General features: G+C 47.2%; 1 protein-coding gene across 2 annotated transcripts in view; it reads right to left on the bottom strand.

Moving 5' to 3' along the window:
- The window catches only part of ZNF292 (zinc finger protein 292), a 474,880-nt gene that overhangs the window by 239,306 nt on the left and 222,819 nt on the right, over nt 1-12,755 (bottom strand). The window lies entirely within an intron of this gene.

The raw sequence follows: 12,755 nt of genomic DNA, 5'->3' as shown, positions 1-12,755 counted from the left end.
TGTTTGAATACATTTGACTATCCACCATGCAATACCAGATTTAGAAATGAGATTGAGGTGGAGCAAAAGCAACAAAGAGCGGTTTAGTTTTACGAAAAGGCTTCGTCCTTTCTATGTAATAGAGTAATGCTCGTTTAACATCCAAGGTGTGAAGAGCACGTACTGCTACAGAATCTGGTTGAGGGAAAAAAAGAGGTAACTCAACAGACTGGTTGATGTGGAAGGCAGAAATTACTTTGGGTAGAAATTTCGGGTTAGTACAAAGAACTACTTTTTCCTGGTGTACTTGTAAAAATGGTTCTTCTACGGCTAGTGCCTGAAGCTCACCCACACTCCTTAGTGATGTGATAGCAACAAGGAAAGCAACTTTCCAAGTGAGAAATTTCAGTTCACATTTATGCATGGCTCAAAGGGTGGACCCATTAGTCTGGTAAGAACGAAATTAAGATTCCACAATGGGTTAGGTGGAAGTCTTGGGCGACAACTCTTGAGTCCTTCCATAAAGGCCTTAATAACCGGCACTCTGAAAAGAGACAGATGTGGACTATTCAGAAGGTATGCTGCTATTGCAGCGAGTTTTAAGAGTATAGATGTGTACGCTAAATTTGACCGTTGTAAATGCAGTAAATAAAAAATATTTGTAAATAAAAATTTTTTTTTTAAAAAGTCAAGCGGGTTGATCTGGTTATTGTTGCAATAAATAAACCGCTTTCACTTTGCTGCATAGCAAGGTCTTGTAGTGGGTCGTCTAGCTTCCTTAATAATGGTCATACAGTCTGGCGGAAGATTGAGACAGCCAAACTATATGACTCCAGGTGCCAGATCGCTAGGTTGAGATGTCTGGGATCTGGGTGTCTTATCTTTCCACAGCTGTGTGTGAGGAGATTGGATGGGAGATGTATTCTTTGATGCGGAACTACTGAGAGCTCCAAAAAGGTGGTGAACTAAGGTTGACTGGCCCATGTGGAAGGGACTAGGATTAGTGTGAGGGACGTCTGCCTGAGCTTCCGAACCACTAGTGGAATGAGTGGGAGAGGCGGAAAAGCATAGGCAAATAACCCTGATCAGTTCATCCATAGTGCATTGCCTTTGGACAATGGGTGTGGATATCTAGAGGCGAAGCTTGGGCATTTTGCGTTGGTGTGTGGCGAACAGATCTATTTCTGGGAAGCCCCACATCTGAAAGAACAGGAGGAGAACTTTATGGTGGAGTTCCCACTTGACAATCTGTGAATCTGCGATCTGATTGTCTACTCCTGGAAGGTGTTCTGCCAGGAGATAGATTTTGTGATGTATGGCCCACCTCCAGATGGCCTGTGCAAGGTGTTAACAGTTGGTGTGTGTCCCTCCCTGTTTCTGTATGTAATACATGGCTGTCATGTCTGTGCATATCAGGACAGCTTTGCCTACATGGTGAGTTTAAAAGACTGAGCGCTAGAAACACTGCTAGGAGCTCTAGATGATTTATATGAAGTTGCTTTTGCTGCTGACTCCATATGCCCCGAGTTGTGTGAGTTTGGAGATGAGCTCCCCAACCGGTGAGCGATGCGTCTGCTGTTAGCACTGTCTGTGGAACTGGGTTGATGAAGGGCCGCCCTTTGGAAATGTTTTGTGGATTCCACCACTGCAGAGAGCAAGGAGTGCAGCTGTCCACCAACACTAGATCTGACAATTGACCCCGAGACTGGTTCCACTGACGTGCTAAGCATTCCTGAAGGGGACGCATTTGAGGTCTTAGGCATAGGGAACTATTAACATGCAAGACGCCATCACTCCTAGTAACTGCAGGAATACCAGCGCTGGTAATGAGTGGTGAGGCTGGAACTGGGACATTAGAGCCTGAAAGTTGTGGATTTTGGCTGGTTTGGGACAGACTAGAGCTTTTTGTGTATAGTGGCTCCCAAGTACGTTTGCGTGCTGGAGGGTTGGAGATGGGACTTGGACAGATTTACTGTGAATCCGAGATTGTGGAGCAGCTGTATTGATTTAGGAGTGTGTTGTAGACACTATTTGTGAACTGGCTTTGATGAGCCAGTCATCTAAGTATGGGAAGACGTGAATATGTTGTCTTCGTAGATGAGCTGCACCACTGCTAGGCATTTGCTGAATACTCTGGGAGCAGTAGTGATTCTGAATGGAAGAACTTTAAACTGGTAACGTTGTCCCGCTACCACAAACCTGAGATATTTGTGATGAATGGAAGGTATTGGAATATGGAAGTACGCGTCCTTTAAGTCTAAAGTAGACAAAAAGTCGCCTTGCTGAAGGAGTGGGAGCACTTGTTGGGATTGTTACCATGTGAAAATGGTCTGATTGTATGTACAGATTTAGGTCTCTGAGATCTAGTATAGGCCTGAGAGCTGTCCTTTTTGGGTTTAAGAAAGTATAGGGAGTATAAGCCGGACCCTTGATAATGTAATGGGACTGGCTCATAGCTCCTTTCTGCAATAAAGAGAACTTCTAGTTTGAGAAGGTTCAAATGCTCTTGAGACATTTTGTGTCATCTTAGACGAATGTTTGGGGGATGGTCTGTAAGCTCTAGGCAATAACCATATTGGATCATTTGTAGAACCCATCTATCTGAAGTTATTGTATTCCAGACGGGTTGAAATTGAGAAAGGCGTCCCCAGATAGGTGTGGAATGATCAGGAGATAGAGGAAGTAAGTCACTGTCTGTTGTTTGCAGGGGAAGTACGTGTTGAGTTTCCCCTACCTCTTCCCTTGCAGTTATTGCCTCGAAATCCTCCTCTAAAGTAACCTCTGGAGGAAGGTGACTCATTGGTGCCTTTGTAAGAGGCGGAGGGATTCTCTGAGGATATATTTTTTGAGCCCCCTCTATAAAAAGGAGCGGCAAAAGGAGCCCAGCTTGGAAGGGAGCTGTAAAGCCCCCATGGATTTTGCAACCCTTGTGTCCTTTTTCGTCTAAAGAAGCATCTACTACAGGGCCGGAAAGGTTTTCCTTATCAAAGGGTAGATTTAGAATGGAGGCTTGGACTTCAGGTTTAAACCCTGGAATTCTGAGCCAGGCTTGTCTGCGCAGAAGAACGCTGGTTTTAACTGCGCGAGCTGCGGTATCGGCTGCATCTAAAACACATCTAATTGAAGTATTAGAAATTAGCTTTTCTTCTTGAATTAAGTCCTTGGCTTTATTTTTATGTTCGTCTGGTAAGAACTGGATCAATGTTTCCAGCTCATCGTAATGAGCCCTGTCATAACATGCTAAAAGAGCCTGGGTGTTGGCAATACGCCAGGTATTAGCTGCTTGCGCCGCTATTATCTCACCAGAGGCATCTATAAGTTTGGATTCCTTATCAGGAGGCAGAGCATCTCCTGTGGTTTGAGAGTTTGCTCTTTTGCGAGCGTTAGAAACCAATAGGGAGTCTAATGGAAGGTGACCTTTAATGTAAACTGGGTCTGTAGGTGAAGGCTTATACTTTGTCTACTCTGGGTGTGACAATTCTGGCACGCACAGGGTCTTTGAAAATTTCATCTACATGTTTGAGCATGCCTTTGAGCATGAGCAGTGTATGTGTTGCTCTTTTTAGAGGAATTTAAAGTCTCAAAGAGAAAATCCTCCTCAAAGGTTTCTTTGTGAAGTTGGACCCCATGATAATCGGCAGCCCTGTTGAGTAGTTCCGTGTACCCCTATATTGTCGTCAGGTGGCAAGGGTTTAGAAGGGTATAGATCTGGGTCATTATCTGGGTTAGGATCTGTACTGTAGTCTTCCCATGGATCAGGGATAACGACCTCTGGTACATCCCCCTTACTTTGGTGATCAGGTGACTGGTGAGTTTGCAGATGTAATCAATACATTTGGGTTAGGTGGAGGAGGTGGTGTAATAGGAGGAGGAGAAGGATTAGTACCAACATGTTTCCTTTTAATGGGAATGTGGTAATCTTCTTGCGTCTCTGGTTTCCTTTCAACTGGCAATTTAACGTGAATATGCCCAGTTTTGGGATTAGTCACCAGTTCTTTCCGTTTTGGGCTTGTGTTAGAAGGCGGAACGTCGAAACGAGGCTCTTTAGATGGAATAGGAAGTGTTTCATCCTTTGGCGCCGTAACTTTCTCTGTGGAAGGCTTCGGATCAGAATGTTTCGGATCCGAGGATTTCGTTCTCCGTGTCGAAGAGATGGTCACTATGACATGTTTGGATTTGTGTGCCGTAGGTTAAGGTCTATGTGCCGGAACGGGCCGACTTGATCCCGAGCCAGAAGGCTTTGGTGTATGTTTTGGTGCCGGGCCCGAAGGTGAGGCGTTCAAAACCTTTTCTCAGTGCCGACCGTGGTCCGAAGGCAGAGGAAGGACCAGCGCCTTTTTGTTCAGCATATCTTGGGACAGGGGGTAACTGGAAAAGACTTCTTCAAAGAAAAACTAAGTGCACACATCCTGACCCAACACTAGATGGCAGACTTATGCAAAGTATGTGATCTACAGCTCACATGCCTCTAACACTGATTTATGTACCACTGGGGCATAATGAAGGGTGTAGAAGGAAACATATGCAGTAAATATTTAAGAAACCTCGTCAGAGCAGGTGACTGGAACAGGGAAGGTAGGTCAGGCAACTTTAGAAAGAAATTGCGGAAATACATTCCTTAATTAGGCCCAGAGCAAAGCCTTGTTGAGCTAGGGATAGAACAAACAAGAGAAGTTCAGACAATGGTGCAGAGAGAGGATCAACCGATTTAGATGCACATCAAGTCACAAACCTGTCCCATCTGCAGGTGTAAATGGTTTTAGTGGAGGAACTCCTGGATACCAAAATGACATCACACACTTCAGGAAGGAGATCAAACCCCCTCAACTGCTCAATTTCCACAAAAAGGTAGAGCGTGGACAGGTTTGGGTGCAGTACCCTGCCTTTTGCTGCAACAGAAGAGCCTACCAAAGGAGCAGCTTGACTGGAGTACCAATGCTCATGTTCAGGAGTTCAGGGTGCCATAATCTTGTTGCCCAGTCTTGAGCCACTAGGACAACTTGGGCCTGGGTGTTCTTGGTCTTCTGTTCAAAGTTCTCAAGAAGTGCTATAGGCGGAAAGGGGTATAGGAGTATTGAGATCCACTAGAGCCAAAATGAGCCTTCGAACGAGAGACCCCTCTGAAACTCCAGCACACAGAAGTGCTGACCTTGCGTGTTCTCGGCGGTGGCGAATAGCTCTTGTCAAGGCTCTCCCCAATCTCGGAAGAGACTGTGCACCACCTCAGAATGGAGACGCCATTCATGATCCACTAGGTATTGACGGCTGAGTCTGCCTGCTCCCACCAGATGTTGAACCACTAGGAATATGTCCTGATGTTCCAGCCATGTCCAGTCACCCAGAGCCTCTTGACATAAGGTCCACAAACCCACACTGCCTTGCTTGTAGCAATACCACTTGGCAGTGGTGCTGTCCGGGAACACCTATACTAGCCCTCCTTGATCAAACGAAGAAAGGCTTTCAATGCCAATCGTATCGCTCTCAAGACCAAAGTCTTCTGATCTCCTCCTCTCCCAGATGGCCACCCCAACACAGAAGGGACACATAGGACACCACTGTGATCTCTGGATAGGGAAGAGAGGTTTGATGTTGACCCAATCGCAGTCTAGGACCCACTACTGTAGACCAGGTCAGAGATATTTCCCTAATGCTGGGCCCACTAGGTCTTCAAGTCTCATTGCAGAGCCGCATAGGCCAGTGGGCATGTTTTACCAAAAGGAGGGAATGAGACCCAGCAGCCTCAGTCAGCCTCACTGAAATCCACGATAGAGGCTGAAACATTGGTATCATAACCCAAATATCCTGGAACAACTGTTCTGGAGGATAAGCCTGAAAGTGCACGGTATCCAGAAGAGCTCCAAAAAAAGGGAGCATCAGAGGGAGTCAGGTGTGACTTTGAAACATTGATAGTGAACCCAAGCAAGTGCAGGAGATTCATCACAGTCTGGAAGTGGAAGAATACTGCATAGGACAAGCCAGCATTCAACAGCCAATCATCGGGATAGGAGTAGACTGGAACTCCTGACCACTGCATATGTGCTGCAACCACGCCATCACTTTCACGAACACCCGATTGGCACTGGTAAGGACAAAAGGGAGTACAAGAAAGGGTTAATGATTGTGGCTCACCATGAACCGCATGTAACGCCTGTGGGAGACCGGAAAGTAACGTGGAAATAGGAGTCCTACACTACCATACAGTCTTTAGGTTCGAGGGCAAATGAGACCTGAGCCAGAGTGAGCATCTTGAATTTTTCCTTTTTAGGTCTCGCCTGAGCTTGCGCATGCACTGCTCTGGCAAGACATTTAGTAAGTGGGCTTTAAAAATCCGACCACACGCTTTGTGTGGCCTAAAGCGTGCGGTTTCATGCACAGGCGCCATCTGGCTTTCTTCTCGCTTTCCCGCCTTGCTCGCGCTTCAACGCTCCTCCCCCTCCCCCACCACAGAGCGCGTCTTGTTCGTAGTGTGTCAGGTCATCAGAAAAGGTCACTTCCTCCCCTAAAATTACCTCTTTCACAGCTGCTTGCTTGCTTCCCTGCCGTCATACACTGCTCCTCTGGGCTTCCGGACCCCGCATTTACAGGTTTACCCGTGTTTGCCGTGCATTTCACCGGATGTTAATTCTTTTCAGGACTGAATGTTCCCTAACAAGCTGTGTGCTATTTATTTAATGGCAGCCTTATCAATGCTTCTTAAGCCCACTTCTAAAATGAGGCTGAATGCCTAATCTACCGCTCTGTGGGACGCAAACCACGCTGTGCTGTCGTAGCCCGAGTCAATAGAAAAACGCAGCCATGAAGAATGACTGTTGATTCTGACCATTACTAAAAAAGAGGAAATGCTGACAGATGTACCTGCTGACCCGCTTGTTAACCAATAGTTTAAAGTCTGGGCACGACCAGGCTCCAGAAATAACAAGCCATGTGCTAGTGACCGTGTATCAGTGTCCCGCCTCACGCGTGCGCCGACTGGAATTGACCGTCAACGAAGTGTAAAAAAGCCAGTTGAGTTACAAACCCTGAAAATCATTGAGCAAAGTTCGCATGGAATTAGTTGCAGTTCAGTAAATTACAAAAGAATCACAATGGGATATGATATTTGTGCTTTGTTGACATTTTATTAAAATTAACAGTAGCGTAGCAAGGACGCCATGTGCGCTGGAACAAGCAAGAAACATGTCCCCTTTGACTACAAATACACAACTTAATATAGTATTGTCAGGGTTCAAAGGGCTCTTTAGTACTCTAGGCTCCGGTGCCACTGCACCTGCTACACCAATGGTAACTACCGCCCTGTAATAACAAGAGGCTATTGGGTCAATGATATTGTGGTGTACTAAGCTGGAGGCAAATTAAGACTCAAGATGTTCTCCAGGTCGAGCAGTTTTATAGAATCAACGATTTTAACATACAGTGATTTTAGTGGCTCGTATGAAATAACATTTATCTTAATACCGTAAAGATGGTAAGCCACTGGCTTTGCAGATCGGTGGTAGATCAAGGTTATTGTGAAGTACGTTCAGCTACTATTACCAGTTGGGTGGCAGATAGATCCCCAGGAGGGTCTAGAGGGCCCCTCACACCTTTTGGCCTGGATACCACTGCCCCTGCTGCACCATCAGGGTGGGAGGAAGTTGCTTCAAGGTTAAACAGTGCTCAGATGCAGTGGAAACAGTGAGTGACAGCAAATAGGCAAAAGCCGCATCATGTAGTCTCTTGTCTTCCATCTTATTCTCCTTGCACTTCTCAAAAATATGCCTGGGTCGGCTCTTCCACATAGAGTCACAGAACATGAGAATACTTCCATGTAAGTCAGCAAGGCTTCCTGGAGTTAAACTAGGGTACCAGTACTACTAGGATTTTGGTGTTGTTATATGGCCATAGATTATAAGGCAGATTGAAATCACAGGACTTAGTGACATAAAGGAGAGTGACTATTTATTCGCGCTCTTGTTCTCTCCATTTCACCTTTTGTGCTCTCCTTCTGCCTTGTTAGTCACCAATCAGAGGTTTCACTGCTTAAAATGCAAAGACCGGTCCCTCAAGGTGGTGGCTGGTGGAAAATGGAGTCGGCTTCCCCGTTCTTTCTACTCCAACTCTCAAGTACTGTCCTTTTGAAAAGTTTTAAAACCTTGTCTTTTCTCAGCAAAGTAGCACGCTCATCGGTCCTCTTGACTTGGAGCTACAGCTCCAGGACACTCCAGGCAGTAGCCATGTTTATGAATCCTCTTTATTCATTCTTTACCTGATGGACCTGCAAGAAAATGTGTTGATCATGGAGAGGCTGATGGCTCTGGTCTAAGTGCAGAGACTGATGGGGTTGGACATGGCACTTTATTTCGTTGGGATTTTCCTGAGTCTAGATTCCCTGTATTAATAATCTGACAGTCCCACTTTCTGTCTCCAGACATACACTTGTGCGCATGCGCGCGCGCGCACACACATTTTGTTTTTCTCATTCTCGCCCAGGCTCCCTCTTTCACTCTTTCTCTTACGCTAAAAATTTCAATTCTGTCTCTTTCTAAATACTATCATACCAACTATACAACAATAATTCAGAGATTATTAAAGTGCTTCAGTGCCGTGCTAATTGTTGAAGACGCTATATCAGTCTGCATAACAAAACACGTATCTGTGGGCAGTGCTTAGTTTGGAAAATAAAATGAGTGCCGGTGCCCAGAGTGTTGTTCAGAAGCCCACAGCTGGCGCTACTAAATGTTACCAAAGACCAAGGGTGCGTAGTCTTGAATCCACCTCAGGCCTCTTTAATGCACTACAAATACACACTAAAGATCTAACCTATCTGAGAGCCTACCACTTCCTATCAATGTAGAAACTCACAAAAGATACGTTCTCTAGAAAGACATGTCGTGAAAGTGTTTACTAAATAACTACAGCTCAAAAAAAATCATCAATTGAAAGGGGGGGGGGTAAAGAAAGACCTTATCTTTAAGTGTGAGAACCCTCACTCACCCGAAGGTGACATGCTTCATCATGGAGATCTCTCTTCACACCAGGGATGCAAGGTCCCTTGTGTGGGCTACAACTCTTTAAACAAGCATTTGCAATGCAATAGGTCTCACATTTACGCAGGTTTGAGCTATTGACATTGCAAATAATGCCTTTTATTTTCATTTTAAGAACAACTAAAATGCATTGTCATTTACAATGCCAATAGCTTAAACTCGCGTAACTGCGAGACCTATTGCATTGCAAATGCTTGTTTAAGTAGTAATTGAGAAGGCACAGGTGTAGGATAGGACAGAGGCCTCCATCCTTCTTTGGCATCAAAAAGTAGCAGGAATAGCAATCACAACCTACTTTTGATGCTTGCACCCTCTTTGTGGCTTCTTTGGCCTGAAGGGCCAGTACATCCTGATGCAAGAGCGCAAGGTGGTCCTTCGCCTGCGAATCGGGGGACTGAGGAAGTGTCGTCAAATTCTAAAGGAAAGGGAGGGCATTACCCGTTGGACAATCTAGGGGGGGGCCGGAGGGATAGGCTCAGCTGGATTCCCATACCATAGCAACTGAAGGCTTTAAGGGGCTTTCGTGCTACCACAGTGAGCTCCAAAAACCTAGCAGTGGCTCTACCGTCCTTACCTCTCTCCATGGCTGAATCAGCCTTGTCGCCAAAGAGGCAAGACCAATCAAAGGGTGCTTCACATCATTAAATGATCGCATACATGGGCCACTGTGTGACCTTTTTTTTCCTGACTTTCTCTCAGTCTCGGATTTCTTGTGTAGGAGCCAACCAGGCCCACTATTTCAAAGTACAGCCATATTTTTTATTTGTGCTGTTCAAAATGGTAATTACCACTGATTTTTTAACTACAAACATTGTTTTCCCATTTAACGTCACCTAATTATAGATTATTAACTTTTAGGTACTCCTTTCCATACCACACCATTCCTCTAAAGTCCTGATGAAGTCCCCATAATAAGGATGAAGCAGCCTTTATAATAGGGGTCGAAATGTTAACATATCCGCATCTGTATCAAACGTGGGCAACAGAGACATGTTTATCTGTGCCTAAATTGTTATGTTAATTTTATATATGTTTTTGTCAAGTTAAAGAACGGATTGGTTCTAAAGTATTTGGATGTACTTGAACCGCATTGCCTTTCTGTTTCTTTCACACAATCACTCGACTCTCCCTGAGCACTCACTCCTTCCCCTCCACCCCCTTTCTCCGAGCACTGATGCACACGAATATGGATTAATTTCGTATTCATATGTTTGGATTGATTCTTTTTTCTGTGATGCAATATTAAATCACATTAAATAATTATTCTGGTTTGTGACGTTCCGAATTATTTTATGGTTTCGAATTCAGTTCTGCGTATATACATTTATAAACGCTTAGCCACTGTGACCATTTCTCTTGTACCATTATCTAACTGGGTCCAGTGGTCCCACGGGTTACCTCATTCAGTACACTCCTCGGTCAACCTTGTCCACCATATTGGTTGCCTCCTCTGCAAGCCTGTGAGTGATTTGATCCTCAAAAGGGAGATTAAGGTGAGTAACTGTACTGCAGAGCAAGCTATGTTGATGTCAGTCTTGTTGAATCAATCAATCAGTCATTTGTAAAGCGCGCTACATACCCGCGAGGGTCTCAAGGTGCTGGGGATGGGGGAGCGCTACTTATCGAACAGCCAGGTCTTGAGTGTTCTCCTGAAGGTCATCAGGTCTTGGGTCTGTCGTAGGCTCAGTGGGAGGGTGTTCCATGTTTTGGCAGCGTAGTGGGAGAAGGATCTCTCGCCGGTGGTAGTTCTTCGGATGCACGGGACGGTGGCTAGTGAGAGGTCGGCAGAGCGTAGCTGGCGGTTGGGGATGTAGAAGGAGAGTCGTCTGTTGAGGTAGGCAGGGCGGGTCTTGTGGAGTGCCTGGTGTACGTGGATGAGGAGCATGAAGGATATCCTCTTGTTGACGGGGAGCCAGTGCAGGTTTCTCAGGTGGGGGTGATGTGGCCGTGGCGTGGTACATCGAGGATCAGTCGTGCCGAGGCGTTTTGGATGCGTTGTAGTCATTTGATGAGCTTCGTCGGGGCTCCCGCGTAGAGGGCGTTTTCGTAGTCGAGTCTGCTACTGACGAGGGCCTGGGTCTTTCTTGTATCTCTCAGGGTCCATCTGTAGATCTTGCGGAGCATGCGGAGGGTGTTGAAGCAGGAGGAGGAGACGGCGTCGACTTGCTTGGTCATTGAGAGCGTTGAGTCGAGGATGATTCTTAGGTTCCGCGCGTGGTCTGTGGGTGTCGGGGCTGCCCCCAGTGCAGTCGGCCACCACGAGTCGTCCCAGGCTGAAGGGTTGGAGCAGAGGATGAGGACCTCCGTCTTGTCAGAGTTCAGCTTCAGGCGGCTGATCTTCATCCAGTCGGCGACGGCCTTCATTCCTTCGTGGAGGCTGGCTTTGGCGGTGATAGGGTCCTTGGTGGGGGAGAGGATCAGTTGAGTGTCGTCGGCATAGGATATTATGTTGAGGTCATGCTGTCGGTGACGTGTGCAAGCAGGGTCATGTAGATGTTGAACAGTGTCTGGCTGAGGGAGGATCCCTGTGGTACGCCGCAGATCTTGGAGGCTTCGGAACGGAATGGGGGGGGGGGGGGGGGGGGGGACGACGATCTGGGTTCTGCCTGAGAGGAAGGATGTGGTCCATTCCAGGGCCTTGTCTCGGATCCCTGCGGCGTGGAGGCATGCGCATAGTGTGCGGACTGTGTCGAAGGCGGTGGAGAGGTCTTGGAGGATGAGTGCTGCGGTCTCACAGATGTCGTCGGTGGCGGCGATGAGGGCGGTCTTGGTGCTGTGGTTGCTGCGGAACCCTGACTGGGAAGGGTCCAGGATTCTGTTTTCTTCGATGTATCGGGTTAGCTGTCTGTTGACGATTTTCTCGATGACCTTGGGCGGGAACAGGAGCAGAGAGATGGGCCGGTAGTTCTTGAGGTCTCTTTGGTCTGCCTTGTTTTTTTTTTTTTTTGAGTAGGGCGTTGATCTCGGCGTGTTTACCGCTCTCTGGGAAGGTCGCAGTCTCGAGGGAGAGGTTGATGACGTTGCGCAGGTGGGGTGCGATGGAGCTGCTTGCTTTGTTGAAGACGTGGTGCTGGAATGGGTCTGACGGAGAGCCGGAGTGGATTGTGCTCATGGTCTTGATGGTGTCATCGATGCTCACGCTGGCCCAGGCAAGCAGGGGGTCGTGGTCGATGTGCGGAGAGTCTGTTGTGTTGATGTCTGTTGGGGTTGTCTGGGTGTTGAAGCTGTTGTGGAGGTCTGCTATCTTGCGGTGGAAGAAAGTGGCGAGGAAGTTGCGACGGCGGGATGTCGTTGGTGTTGGAGCTGGGGTTGGAGAGTTACTTCACGATGTTGAAGAGCTCCTTGCTATCGTGTGCGTTGTTGTTGAGGCGGTCTTTGAAGGAGGTCCTCTTGGCAGCCTTGATGAGGTGGTGGTGGTGGTTGAGGATGGCATCTTCGTGTGCTGCGTGGCTGTCCGGGGTCTGTTCACTGTGCCGTTTCTTCTCTAGCTTTCGGCAAGCTTGCTTGGAGGCTAGGAGTTCTGGGGTGAACCAGCTGGCCCTCTTGCTGGTGTCTCTGTAGGGGAGTTTCTTCAGCGGGGCAAGGGTGTTGGTGCAGTCCTCGAACCAGCGTCTGAGGCTGTGGGCAGCGTCGTCGGTGTTGGGAGGGTACGGTGGGTGGGCTGAGAGCGAGGTTTGCATGTTGTTGATCTTCGGTGATTTTGCTCCAGCAGCGGCGGGGGATCTGTTGGGTGCGGTGGTGTGTGGTGGG

The sequence above is a fragment of the Triturus cristatus genome, chromosome 6 (genome assembly GCF_964204655.1).
Source record: "Triturus cristatus chromosome 6, aTriCri1.1, whole genome shotgun sequence".
NCBI classification, from domain to species: Eukaryota; Metazoa; Chordata; class Amphibia; order Caudata; family Salamandridae; genus Triturus; species Triturus cristatus.
This window is presented reverse-complemented; position numbering and strand designations above follow the sequence as displayed.